The following is an 11,839-nucleotide window of genomic DNA, read 5'->3' on the forward strand; positions in this document are numbered from 1 at the left end:
CTTAAAGATCCACACGTTCCGACCTCCCAAGGGCAAATCTGGCACCGTGCTCTTGGATGACCCCCTCTGGCTCCCCGGTGGTATTTTGGAAGGTCTGGATGGCCTGGGATTTCTGATCCATGCGTTGGTGGTGCTCAGGAGGACAACTGCTGTGCCCAGAGGGCACACAGTGGGCAGGCTGCACCTTCCTAAGGGTGGAACCAGGAGCAGAGCTGAGCCCTTTGCTTGCCTCTGTTCTCTGCACTCGCTGTGACTCTCACACCCCAGGTTGTAATGAGGTTGTCAGACAGAACAAAAGGTGGTATTAAAAAATATTAATAAATGTCAAAAATCTCTGTAAAAAAACCCTAGTTCTCATTACTCATGCAGCATGACACCCCCAGAATTGTAATTTCCAATTTCATCTCCTCTGGCTGACTGCAGATATGAATTCATTCAAATAGCAAGGAAGGAATTAAGTGTTAATTTAACAAAAAGAAAAGGCTACTAAGGACTTAGATTAGATTCTTAAATATAAACCTGTAAAAAAAGGCTTTCTGAGTGTTCCCAGCCTGTCTCCTTCATGACTCTCTGCAGTAATAAGACAAAATGGTACCAAGCATCTGGCTGAAGCACTACCCCGAGCAGGACAGACTTGTGCTAATCCTTATAATGTCCCTTTTTTTTTTTTGAATAAGCTTGAAAATGTTGGTTGCTTTCCTTGCTTGCACTGCAGTTCGTGCACCCAGACCAGCCCAAGCTGAGAGCAGCTTAAACATCTGGCAAAAGGAGGTGGGTTCAAGAAGGCCTGGGCTGAACATCATCTGTACTTAGCAGCGAGGTGTGGAGGCTTGTGTGTCAAATTTTAAATAGGGTTTTAAAAGCCCTTTCTCTAACAGAGCATCTGATTTTTCTCCATAATGAAAGATCATGGTGCACCCAGCTTTGCCTGCCAAGGGGGAGGCAGACCCTGTGAGCTGCTGCTCACTCCTCTTATCTTCCTGCTTTGGCAGAAGAGGCTTCAGAGACCTGTCCCAACCCAGATAAAGGCAGAAGCAAATTAAGATTTAGGAATTTCTTCTGCATCTTTTCTAGGCAAAAAGAGGTTTTTAATTGGTTTTCAGTTCTGTGGCAGCCAAAGGTCTTTAATTAGGTTTTACACCATTCTCTGGTATTGCTCTCCTTTTCTATGTTTAGCTCACTGGGATTTGGGCCTCTTTGAGCAGATTAAACATTTATTATATGTCTTTGTTTTAAAAAAGCAAGGTGCTGAGTAATTTAATGTAGATGCTAAATAGCAAATGAATTGTTGAAACAAGCCTGCTAAAGACAGTGCTTTAGCCTAGTGCTGCTATATTTAGATTGTCTGATAAATGTAGTATTAAAGGCCTGATAATTTCATTTTTAATTATTTTTGTTTGTTTTGCTGGTGAACTAGCTTTATAGTTTTCAGCTGAAACTCTTTATTTGTTTACTCACTTTCTCAATTTTTAAAATCTATTGAATGGCCTTACAAATACCCTGCCTTACAGAGCTCTGCTCTGGCATTGGCAGTTTACAGAGGTAATTCAGGCACCTGCAAAAAGAAAAGAAGTGTATGTTTGTATAATCCTTAATAAGTTCTTCTGTTTTTTTTCTCTACAGAGTGATAGCTGGGACCAGCAGGTATGTAAAAATGGTCTTTCTGTCTTCAGAAGGCTTAAGGTTGGACCAAAATGCATCAATACTAAGAGTCCAGGTGGTGGATTATTACTCAAGTCCAGGCACCAGATTTGTTACAAACCAAACAAACAGGTGAGGAACCACACAGGCATTCACCCTGTCTGGTTGAATATGAGCTAAATCTTGGGACTAAATGATTTTATAGGTATTTCCATAGATTGAACTGGATTTACTGAGTGCTGCTCTGCTGCAATATTATCAGGAGAGAAACATTATCAGGAGGTGGGGAGATTTGTCTCTGTATACTTCTTTTCTCTATCCCCAAAAATGTGCTGCACTCCCTGTGTTTCTTCAGCTCCCAGCAGTGCAAAAGAGGAGGTTAATCTGGATTAAAACAAGGCCTTATGATAATAAATAAATTATAATATAAGGGCTTTATCCAGGGGAGAGGGAAAAACCTAAATGTGTGGTCAGATCACCAAATTAGTCAAACTGGTCTAATTAGTTCCAAAATTGGTCAAATTAGTTCCACTATTATTATTATTCTGTCTGCATGGGAGAGGTTGCTGGTTTTGCTAGTAATTCCCATGAGGAAAGGCCTTGTCACATCCACCTGGATGCTGCTGCTGGCTTATGGAATGGGCCAGGCCTTGTGTTTTAACATTAACTGATCATTAATTAGATCATAAGTTGCTGTTCATTAGTCAACAGCTGTGGCTGTACAGTTTGTTTCACCTTCTCTCCAGGGCCCTGTTCTCCATGCTCTCTGCTGGATTTTCCTTGAGGACAGCCTGAGTTCAGCATGACACCCCACAGCAGCTGGAAGGAGTTCCCCGAACTTCTCCCACTCTCTTTGATTCCTGTTACTTGCTCCAAGGAGGAGCTCAGCTCCCACTGGGGCTCTGGGGGTAAATTTGGTGCTCCCAGAAGGCTTGATCACTGCCTCCATGTTTGCCTGTGTTCCAGTCCCTTGTCACTGCACAGGAGCTGCAGGGAGGATCAGCCTGCAGGCTCAGGGTGGCACAGATGGCAGAGATGAGCCAGGGATACACTGGCCTGCACGGGGCTGGTTAGGGGGTCATAAATGCTAAGTCACGTGCACTGAAAACACTTCAGCAGCAGTCCTGATGGCTCTTCAAGAGGGATGATTCTGCTGGAGCAGCCTTCCATTTGTTCCTGCCTCTTATGTCTCTCCTCTTCAGCACGGTGGTAGAAATTGCTTCATTACAACTGCTTCACAGCAGCAGACCTCGAAAGTTTCTGAATTAGAAGCAAATGGCACTGCTGATTACATCTTCCTGCCCCCGATCCTGATTCTTCAGGAGATGAAACATGTTTCTTATTGCTTCCCATTCCAGGGGTCTGGGGCAGTAATTACCAGCCTGATGCTGAGCAGAGGTGAGTGTCTCTCTCTGCAGTGCACTCCAGTCCTTAGCAGTTTTAGTCCCTCTGATGTCACCACCTTTTCTCTGACTCCCAGACTGACCGTTTCAAGCTTTAAAAAGGTAAAGCAAAGCCTGGCAGTTCAGTGCAGCTTTACACAGGTTTGATGTTACATCTTCCTCTGTAAGACAGCTATTGCCTTGGATGTGAGCCTAGAGTGTACCTTGAACATCACAGCTGCTTCCTAGACCAGGGCCCTAAGGGTCACCAGGAACAGTGTTCTCATCACTGGTAATGTCTGAGCTCTCAGCAACCCCATTCCAGCACAGCCTGCTGGCATGACCCATGGAGCTGGTTCCTGCTCTTAATTCCCAACCTCTCCACCTCCCAGCAGTAACTGACACAGGGAGATTTCACCAGCTCCTGCACTTTGGATAGATGAGGACAAGTGTGTTTCCCCAGCCCAACAAGGTAGTTTTCTTATATGGAATGATGTCCTATTGGTCTGGCATGATTTCCCACGGGTGGGAACACATGGCATTTTATCCTGTTTTTCACTTGGTTTTATCCAGTTTTCTTACAACTGATTATTACATTCTGATAGAACAACAGAAGTGCTGTCCCCTTATTAAGATTTATCACAAATGCCCAGTCTCCCAAGTATTGACAATTAGAAAGTGTTTTCCAAATGGAGAAAATTGTCCAATATGGGAACATCAATAAAGCAACAGCATGATTAACAAAACACCCAAAGTGTACGAATAAATCTGAGGCTGTCTGACCTGGATCTCCTTAAAGCAAGGAAGCAAATAATAAGGTTAGTCAGAGGACAGATTCATCACCATCATGAAACCAAATTGATTTTTATAGGATCCCACAAATGAAAAAATTCTAGCAGCCTTATCTGGCTGGAGGCCAATGAGGTATGATTGAAGGTATTTGGGAGACTGCAGCTTCCTCACTGTAGCCTGCAAGAATTACTTAGATCAAGGTCAGTCAATATCTGTCTGTATCTCCTGTTCATATTGCCTGTAATTCACCTAATCTCGTATGTACATCTTTTCAGAGGTACTTTTTTGTTCTCTGCACTGTGGTAGAAGAACAACAGAAACAAATGTGCTTTATTAGCAGTTCACATTGGTTCTTGCACTGGAGAAGGGGAAGGGTAACAAGGAAGCTTGTGTTCTCCCCAGATAAAGCTAATGACTGTATCTAAACATCATGAAAATGTACAATCAGCCTTGCCATTTTGTCTTGTTGTTAGCCACTTTCTCTGGTGCTGTATCAGGTACCCTTGGCCTCCACAGAGGTGGGCTGAGGGCATCTTCTCTTAGAGTGTGTTACTCTTCCTGCACCTCTGGGTTTCAACTGTGCTTCTGGGTCTCGCCACCAACTTCTGACCATTTAAAGCATTTCAGTGCCTAAGATTTCCTCACTATTTTCCTGGCACAAAGGAGAAACCTAAAGAAGCATGGCCAGCTGTCTGATCCCAAGCTCTTACACTCTGGAAAGCAGGGAGGTGATTTATTGTACCTGCTAATTCTCACTGTTGTCTCTGCCTTGTTTTGTTCCTTGCCGAGTGCTAGGAAGCAGGTTGCTATTGTCTTAGGCTTCTGCTTGGAAGTATCAGTTCCATAAATAATTATGTATTAAATCAGACTGGTTTTTAAAAACACTTTGAAGTATTTACAGGCATGACCTAGAGTAAGAATAGTATGGAAATAGACTGGTTGGCTCCCCTTTGAAATTACTAAACCCACATCTAATTACAAAGTGATTAAGACTGTGTCACCAGAATTGTGTCTGTGCTGCACATAGTTTTCAAGCAGTATCAATACTCTTAAATATAAGACATTTCATACACAGGAGTGCAGAAGCTGTAAGGTTAGACTCTCTGTGCAGTCTGGATTTTATGCTGAACTCCAAGTTGCCTTGCAGTGAGGGACAGCATTGCATAAAACATCAAAGCCACTCTGTGTGCTGCATGGAAAATAAACCCACCTGCTTAAAAAAAAGCAAAAGCAACGATGGAAGATATTGCTTAGTTGTCTGCTTCTACAAGTTTTCCTAGTCTTTTTAAAATAATAATTTATTTATAAGTTGTAGGATTAATGCCTGAGCTGCTTTAAAAAGAGGACCTAGGGACACACCAATGTTAGCAATAATGTTTTTATTTTCATAATGTTCTGTTTCAGTTATTAAAAGCTCTTGCACTCGATGATAGCAGTTACCCAGATGAAAAGATAATTGAATATATTTAATAGAGACTTGATTTTAAAATACTTGCTTTGAATGGCAATGTGCAAAGTTAAATAAATGATGGATGAGCAAGATTAAATGGAACAGAATTCTAATCTACCTCACATAATATAGAAGATATTAATATAATTCTAACATACCTATGGTTGAAGCCTATGAATGTCCTAGTCAAGGAGAACATGACTGCCACTAGCAAATGTTATGTTCAGGGTCTGGGAGCAGTTTTAGGCAGAGCAGGAGTCCCTGAGCAAGCTGAATACCTGAACACATCTGTAAGGAAGAGAACACCATTGCTCTGACTCAGAGGGGTGGGTTAGGTTTGGGTTAAGACTCAGGTCTTGTTGGGTCCATCTGGGCTTTTGCTCTGCCTTCCTGTCCCCAGGGCACTCTGTAGTAAAGTAGTAGTATCCCTTGCAATGGACAGTTTTGGAAGATGGATGAGATTTCTGCAGAAATCCTCAAATTATCTTTTTAAAGCCCTTCAGGTGTGGAGAGAGCAGTCGGGACAAGGTTGTGTTACTCCACTACCTGTTGATGCAAAAGCTCTCAGTATCGTTTTGGCAATGATGCAAGGTTGGTGAACTGGCAGTGCTTCCAAACTACTTGAAAGAGACATCAAGGTCATTTAGGGATTTAAAAATCCAATTAATGTTAGTTAAGGCTTCCTGCACGTGTACGGGCCCACTCAAGGAAGGAAACCTGCTGGCCACTGCTCTTCTCCAACAAAGCCATCTGCAGTTCTGGCTGAAATGATGTGCTTTCATCTCAAGGAGATACTTTCCCTCTTTCTGCCAGGAGATACTGTAGCAAACCAGGCAATGTCTTAATAATAAATGTATCTTTTCTAGTGCCAGTGGGGCCAGTGCTTAGTAGGTACAAATTAAAACAGTGGGATCTAACATGGGGTTAGAAGCTGTTCCTGTTATGTGACAACCCAGAAGAAAGTAGTATCAAAATAATTAAAGAAATTCCAAGTCTGCCCTGATTTGATTATGCACTGTTAGAAACCACAAAGCCACTGAAATATTGAGTGCAGTTACTTCCCAATGGTTTACAACAGCAAACCCCAAATGAGCACGCAGTTAGGAGTCAAGCCAGAAATGCCAGGGATAGAAGGTTTAAAAAGAGACTGATATTGCAAAGCAACATGCTCAGTGTGATCTGAGCCCCTGGGAGAGGCCACAGCTTTATGAATTTGGAGCTGTGTTTGTCCAGGACGTGGAGATGCAGCTGAGAGGAGCCCTGTGTCTTCACCCTGACCCCACAGGCTCTCCATGCACTGCTCTTGCAGGAGCATCACCAGCTTGGCTTCATCTGGAGATACTGCTGGACAAACACTTTCGAGAACCTTAGACTTCTTTAGCACTTCCATTTTCTCTGATTACAATCACAAAAGGAAAGATACCCTACTTGTTCTACATCTAGGGACAGCTTTTCTCCCAGGCAAAACAGGGGCATACATGTTGGTACCCAATTGGGGCTGTTTTTCTCAGGCTACCTTTTTAAGAATTCAGTTCAGACCCATATTGCTTTTGCATTGAGTCATCTGGATCAAGAAAAGGGCTGTTTTCAGCCACCAGACTAGGATGATAAACAAGTCCCATCAGATATTTTTCAGGGTCATGGGTTAATAAGACCATAAATCTAAGGGTAATTTCTCTGCAAACCACAATGAAGTCATAGGCTTCGGCATCAAATGTCACCTTTATTGTTTCAACATTATTTATCTGAGAGGAGCAGTTATAGTTAATTTGTGAATTGTGCAAAAACATGAGCTCATGCATAACAAACTTAATGGAGCTTGTTTACATCTACTTCTTGTGCATAATTAGCAAAACATATGATCCAAGTTGTTCTCCTTATTTAGAGCCCTGTTTTGGCTGGTCGACATAGCAGAGTTGGTGTTGCCAAGAGCTATACTGGGTAATGTTTTCTGATGGATTTAGTCTGTGAGATCTGTCTGCAGCAGTAGGAGCTGTAAATTTATGACAAAAAGATCAAGGCTTATCATAAACAGTAATATCTGCTGGAATTGAAACCTGCAGCTCCAGCAGTGGCATCTTCTCCATGCCATGCACAAGTGAGTGTTATCAGCTGTGCCTCATGTACAGATCTAACACTGACTGATTATATCATGGCCTTGAGATTCTGCCTTCTCCTTGGATATGCAGAGTGAATAGTTTTAGTTCAATTAGGTGTTGCTGGCTGGACAACCATTATTAACATTAATGCATGTCTACACTAACTATGATTGTTGAACTCTTTCATGTCTTTGGTTGCTGACACACACTGGAAATTGGTCTCTTGGGTTGTTTTGTATGTTTTCCTACTTTGACATTATTTTGCAGCATCCAGCTAAATTAAAAACAGCAGTAGATGTTATTTAACATCTTTCTACACACTTCATAGGAAAGCCAGCATTGTTTGTATCACTGTAGTAATGATACGAGTTCTGAGGCAGATCAAGTGTTTGTTGCCAGTTAGGGTTTGGTGAACTTTTACCTTTTTTTTTTTTTAATGCTTTCAAGCCAATTCTGACTCATGCAGATGCAATAAGCTTCTGAGAAATTGTTTCTGTAGCCTGCTCCAATGGGAGACTTATTTGCAGACAGATGTCAATGAGTTACCTCTCCCCTATTCACTATTCATTATGTTGCTATGTTGCTAATTATGTTGTTTGCTCCCTTCTTGGATTTATGAAGCTCTTTTAACAGCAAAAATCAGCTGGATTGAATAACCCAAATGGATGGGCTCTCCCAGAGAGCCCCAGTGTACCCACTGCCCTCTCCATGGCCATCCCTAGAGTAGGTGCTGCCCTCCCACCCCTCCTTCTACCTCCATGCCCCCCAGGGCAGAACTGTCCCCGTCCTGCCTTCCTTTCCTTGCCTGCTCTGCTTGGGCAAGAACTGGAAGCTGCCCCACCTGAGCACCTGGTGCAGAGCCCCTGCCTCTCCCCAGGGTTTTGGCTCCATTTTGGCCTGCTGCGGGTTTATTTTCTTGTGATTTCCCTGGAGTAAAGAGGAGGAAGGAGAAGGAGGTTTGGGCAACACGTATTTGTCTGTTGTTGAAAGTGGTGCTGGAAGTGGAAAATCTGGCAGCAAGAGCTTACACAGACTAAATGAGGAGAGATTGTAGCTGAAAGGAGGGAAAAGATCAAACTTTACAGCATTGGGGTCACCCTGATCAAACCCACTCAGACGAGTGGCTACAGCCACTCCCCCTCCCTGGAGTCCCTGGGCATCTTCCATGCTCCAGGCAGAGCTTGAATTGGAATTGGGAACACTGGGTCACTGCTGCTCTGCCTCTTCCTCGTTACTTCATCTGGTAACATTTCATTTTAGCTGCTTTTTGGGATATACTACAGCAGCCTTTGCATGAGAGCACCTCTTGTCCATAAGGAAAGCAAAGCAAATGTGCTTCTCCCTGACACCCCTTTGTGTTTTCACCCAGCTGCAAGATCTATCTCCTTTCACTTTAATGCTGGCATCTTCAAATAATGACTGCTCATTAGTACAGTGGAGCTAGGTTTTAATTTTCAAAATCAAAAGCCTTCTGCAGCTCTGCAGTATGTGTGATCTGTCCAGAAGGTGTATCTGAGTTGCAGAGAACAGGTCTGCCTTGCACACAGCAGCGTCCCACGTGTATAGGCAGAGAAATTGCTTATCATGTCTTTCCTATAAATGAGGTTCTTCTGAGCAGCTGAGGAGCCCAGCACAGACTCTTTGTGGTCCTGGAGTCTCATCTGAAACCTTTCACTGTGGGGCTTTCTGGTCCCACTGAGCCTTAGTGGTGCCATGCTGTAGCATCTGCAGCACAAAGTGCTCCTGTGCTGCAGCTCTGCTCCAGGTGCTGTTGGAGCAGAAATCCTAACCCTCTAGATGGGCTCTGTAGCACAGCCTGGGGTTTTGGTTCCTTATTAGTTCCTAAAAAAATTAAAAAATAACATTTTCCCTTGGTATTTCAGATACAGGGCCAAAATTTTGCCAGTGAGGTGTAGTTCACTTAGGGGTGCTCTGTCGTTATTGCTGCTCGTGGGGGTGGAATTTTGCTGTGTTGATTCTTTACTCTGAGGTGTGGTCAACCTTGTCCCGAATCATCTGCTCTTGGCACATCTCTGGGACCTGTAACATGTGGTTCTGCTGTGGGGCTGTTCCAGTGCAGGCACCCCTGTGTCTCCACCAGCTCTGATTCCCCTGGTGGCATTGTGGTCCCCAGTGATGACCCTGGAACCAGCAGGCAAGTGTCCTGGAGCAGGAACATGCCATGTAGACACTGTAGACACTGTGGGATTTTCATTCACATCTCAGGTGAGGATGAGGTTTGCCCCCAGCATGGGTCCATGGGTATTATTCCTTTGTACCAACTCCCTGCTCCTTCCTTAAACTGCCTGGGTCCAGCCCTGCCTGGTATTTCAGGAGCTGCCAGCCTGTTTCTTTGTGGCTGTTTATGGCTTCAAATGTTTTTCCTTTTATTGCATACTTCAGATTCAATAAAAGAGAAATGAAGGGGCCATTAAAGGAAAATGCTCTTCCCTGGCATCTACCTACTGTGGGATGTTTCTAGAATTGCTCCTGAGTGAACTCTGCTTATACCCCTGCACCATTCACCCTGATAACTTCTTCATCATGATCTTTTCTTGCTGGTACCCCTTTTCTGTGGCTGGTTTCCCTTTTCTTTGGCTGGCTTCCCACCCCTCCAGCCTGCTGTGCCACGCTCTGGGGACTTGTTTGCAAAAATCAAAGCTGCAGAAGCCTGTGTCTGGGGGCTGTGCTGCAGGCAAAGCACAGCCAGTGCTTGGGGTACTTCAGCATCATTTCTGAGCCAGTCCAGCTGGTCTCAGCCCTTGCTGAAAAGCTTGGCAAGTTGCTACTCATTCCTTACTTTTCCACGTTGCTGCTAAAGACTTGATACTTTAGGAGGCAAAGATTGAGGATGCAGCTCCAAGATCATCTTTATGGCTTCAGAATTCAGCTCCTTCTAAATGTGGGGATCATGAGCCAGTCCTGCAGCATGTCCTGCTGGTCCAGCATAGGTCTGGGAATCTGGGGGAGAAAAATAGTGTGAAAGCATGTAATTCAAACTGGTTTAACCCGTAGGCACACGGAGCATTTCTTGGACCACAGGTTTTCTACGTGCAGGTGTTCTGAACTGAGCCTGGTCACCTGTCAAGGGGATGCAAAAGGCACAGTCCCAGCAGAAGGGTCTTTCCCCTGCCAATCCTCATGAGTCTGCTCCAAAGGCATTAAAGAAAAGCAACTGGGGACTTACTAGCAGGCAAAGTGCCATCTCTTCCCTTGGCTTTGGTCCTGGAAACAACTGAGCATTTTGGAGATTTCCAAAACAACTGCAGTGGGGTGTGGCCATGCTCTGGGGAGGCCTCTCAGACAGGAGGAAAAAAAAAAAAAGGGTCCTCTCAGCATCAGCAGACATGCATCCCTCTTTTTCTTTTCAGCACTGATGCAGGAGGCAGTAAATTATGAGACTGCTATTGATTTTTCAATTACAGCTCTTGCCTTGCAACTTCTGCCATCTGCTAGGGGTGAAAATACCTTGAAGGCTTTTTTATTTTAAATCCTAGTTTATAACCAGTAAAATATTAAAGGAGGGCAAGCTAACCTTGTCATACAAGTGTGATACTAGTTTTCTGATTGTCTTCTTTATAGTAAGTTTACGAGCTTGGTTGATTATGGTAAAAGGATTATAGGAGAGACTCTCCCACCTTGCAAATCTTTCCTTCTTTGAAAATAACATGAAGAATTTATAATCTTCAGCAGCATAATTTGTATTCAGCACTGGGCTGGTGTACAACAAGCTGATTTAAATATAACTAAATACAAGGTGAGGTACAAGGCAAAATAAATGTAGGCGGTGTTGGAAAGACAGTGAAGTGTTTGCTTGAACAGAGTGTTACAGAGGAGAATTTATAATTTACAGCTGCCAGATGCTTTGGTGTGTGCAGTGGCCCTGAGTCGCTGACCCTGGGGGCTGGGTGGCTGGTATCAGCTCAGTTAGAGCCAAAAAACATCAGCTGCTTTCTGTTGTCCATGCAAGAGGTGGCCACGCAGCTCTTAGCACCATTGCTGCTCCCACAGCATCGCCCTGCACCTCCTCCAGCTGCCCTAGGTGCAACAGCTTCATCCTTGGCTTTTCCTTTGCCCAGATATCTCTCTCCCCATGTGTTGATTTTCTTTTCAGTCTTGCAAAGTCTTACAAAGACATAGAATCATGGAATGGTTAAGGTTGGAAGGGGCCTTAAAGATCATCAGGTTCCAACCTCCCTGCCATGAGCAGGGACACCTCCCACCAGACCAGGCTGCCCTTGAACACCTCCAGGGAAGGGGCTTCCACAGCCTCCCTGGGTAACCTATTCCAGTGCTTTCCTACCCTCATGGTGAAGAATTTCTTCCTGATGTCTAACCTAAATCTCCCCTCTTTCACTTTAAAACCATTACCCCTTGACCTGTCATTGCTCTGTCTGGTGAAAAGCCCCTCCCCAGCTTTCCTGGAGCCCCTTCAGGCACTGGAAGGTGCTCTGAGGTCTTCATAGCAGAGCTGC

This window comes from Apus apus, chromosome 12 (assembly GCF_020740795.1).
Source record: "Apus apus isolate bApuApu2 chromosome 12, bApuApu2.pri.cur, whole genome shotgun sequence".
Lineage (NCBI taxonomy): Eukaryota > Metazoa > Chordata > Aves > Apodiformes > Apodidae > Apus > Apus apus.